Consider the following 3,286-nt stretch of genomic DNA (forward strand, 5'->3'; position numbering starts at 1 on the left):
CTGAATTCAGGTAGGATGTGTTCATGGTTAAATTTTGGCTCTTGCAAACTTGTTTTAATTTTCTTCAACTTCAGCCTGAACTTGCATGTGGAAAATTGATGGTCTGTTCCACAGTCTTCCCCTGGCCTTGTTTTGGCTGATGATATGGAGCTTTTCCACTGCCTCTTCCCACAGATGTAGTCAATTTGATTCCTAAGTATTCAATCTGTTGAGTCCATGTGTATAGTCATCTTACGTCTTGCTTTAAAAAGGTATTTGCAATGAACAAGTCAGTGGTCTTGCAAAATTCTATCATGCATCATTTCTACCACCAAGGCCATATTGTCCAACCACCAATCCTTCCTCTTTGTTTCCAATTGTTGCATTCCAGTCACCAGTAATTATCAATACATCTTGATTGCATGTTTGAGCAATTTCAGCCTGAAGAAGTTGGTAGAATTCTTCAATTTCATCATCACTTGATTTAGTGGTTTTTGCATAAATTTGAATAATAGTAGTATTAAATGGTCTCCCTTGCAGGCATATGGGTATTAGTCTATCACAGGCAGATTATACTTCAAGATAGATCTTGAAATGTTCTCTTTGATGGTGAATGTGATGCCATTCCTCTTCAATTTTTCATTCCAGTATAGTAAACCATATGATTTTCAGATTCAAAATGGCCAATACCAGTCCATTTCAGCTCACTAATGCCTAGGATATCGATGTTTTTCCATTTCATTTTTGACAATCTCTAAATTTCCTAGATTCATACTTTGTATGTTCCATGTTCTTATTATTAATGGATGCTTACTGCAGTTTCTCCCCAATTTGAGTTGTGCCCATTAGCAAATGAAGGTTCCAAAAGTTTTCTCTAATCACTTCATCAGAGTCAACTCTACTTTGAGGAGGCAGTTCTTTCCCAGCCATATTTTAATGTCTTCCAACCCGAAGGGCTCATCTTCTGGCACTATATCTGAAAATATTCTGGTGCTATTCATCATGTTTCAGTACTCAATATTATGGTGTAATCTGATAGTGTTCCAGTGTTATTTGTAAGGTTCCCAGTGACTAAGTATTTGGAAATAGTCCACGTCTCTCTTTTCTAGTCTGTCTTAGTCTGAAAATTCAGCCAAAACTGTCTACTATGGGTAACCCCAATGGCATTTTAAATACCAGTGGCATAGCTTCCAGTCTCAGAGCAACATGCAAGCCACTACAGTAGACAAACTGACCGATGAGTGAACTCAGAATTCCTAGGTCTCCAACATGTAAAAATGGAAAGGAATCCATTGTTCATTTTAAAGGAAGACAAAATGCCACACTCCTTTCTTGTTGGGTCTATAGGTCAGTAAAATGTTAAGATGGAAAAAAAGTATTATCTTTTTGTGATGATTCCTCTACTTTGGTCATTGAAATTCTTGAATTTGATTGTGTTGCAGATTTGGACCCCTGAAAATAGATTGTTTTAAATATTGTTTCTAAATCTCCAAATGCTTGCTAGTTAATTATCCCTCTGGTGTGGAACTGTAGGATAAACACTGAAATGCTAACTACAAGGTCAGCGGTTCAAACCCACCAGTTACTCCTTGGAAACCCTATGTTGTTGTTGTTGTTAGGTGCCATTGAGTCCATACCGACTAATAGCAACCCTATGCACAACAGAACGAAACACTGCCTGGTCCTGGGCCAACCTCACAATTGTTGCCACACTTGAGCCCAATGATGCTGCTACTTTTCAATCCATCACGTTGGGGGTGTTGCTCTTTTTCTCTGACCCTCCACCTTACCAAACATGATATCCTTCTCCAGGGAATGGTTCCTCCTGACAATATGTCTGAAGTATGAAGGATGAAGTCTGGCCATCTTGGCCTCCAAGGAGCACTCTGGCTGCACTTCTTCCAACACAGATCTGTTTGTTCTTTTGGCAGTCCATGGCACTTTCAATATTCTCCTCCAACACCATAACTCAGTTTCTATGAGTTGGAACTGACATGACACTACTTAACAACAGCATCCAACACTGAAGCACAGTGGAGATAAATTTTAAAGGTCCTTGTGGTAGATGGAATTAACATAATACAAAATTGACATAAGGCACTCTCTTCTTCCATGTTAAAAAAATAATAAATTATAGTAGTAAACTTTACTATGTTGGAATTTTTGTTTGAACAAAGTCTGATCAAAATTACAGCACTTTAGTAGTTAATTGGATTTGCCCTCATGTCCTTGGGGCATATCATACAAAGTTTTGTTCTTTTTTTCTCTCCACAGGTTACAAAACCCCTAGAAACAATTTGAAATTGACTACAGATCTCTGACCCTGAAACTTCAGATATTTTTTTCTCCTTGACTTAGTTATCCAACTATTTTTAAATCTTGTTTTCTTTGATCATTGATAGGAATGTGGACTTGGCACAATCATTTTAGCTCCGACCTTGCTTGCAATAGTTTTTGAAAACTCCCAAGGATGAATTTCAACAAGTTAATGTAGAGTCCTAAGTTATCACTTCTAGCCCTAATATATCAGTTGATGTATTCAAGATATACCATGTCATCTCTTGCCTATTTTTTTTCACTTCACACAGATTTTCAATGAACCATTTTGGGTCCTAACCACATTTGCTAGGAAATAACTGTTTACATATGCCTTTCCTAACATATTTCTGATGGGATTCCCCTGGCAAAGGCAGATGGGATTCCCCCCCCCCCCCATTGGAACCATACTAGAAGCAGAGTTGTTTTTGGTAATTGTTGATGCAGTTTCCTGGCTAGCATGCATGAAGCTAAAGTCACAGTTACACTGAACAGAATGGATGTCAGAGAAGAACCCTGAACGATGGCTGTCCTGCAAGATTCAGCTGTCCTGCTCCAGCAGGTGTGTGAACTTAGTTGCCTTTCATGCTGTTTCTCCCCTGCTTTTGTGCCTTTTGGCTTCTCACAGTTTCAGTTCTGAGATTCTGTCCAAAATACTAAAAAAGAACATAGTTTGAAGAGGAAATGAAAATATAAAGAGAAACTTCCAAATGTGATATTGTAGGAAGGAATCAAATTCAATGTTTTCTTTCTTCCTTAAAAGTGTATCAGGGGAGAACAAACAAGATGGTGGTGAGGGTTGAAGTGAAGTGAAGAGCTCAGCAACAACACAGAATACCGGATCAAGCAGGCTCAGGGGATGGCGCCAGAACTCTGAACCACACATAAAGGAATATTTAGAAGGTTGGAAGGCTTACAGCTAGGGGAATTTGTAGCAGAAGCAAGAAATCCATTGCTGTCTAATTCAAGATGCTTAGCTGCTCCCAGAGCC

Source organism: Chrysochloris asiatica, unplaced genomic scaffold (assembly GCF_000296735.1).
Source record: "Chrysochloris asiatica unplaced genomic scaffold, ChrAsi1.0 scaffold00031, whole genome shotgun sequence".
NCBI lineage: Eukaryota > Metazoa > Chordata > Mammalia > Afrosoricida > Chrysochloridae > Chrysochloris > Chrysochloris asiatica.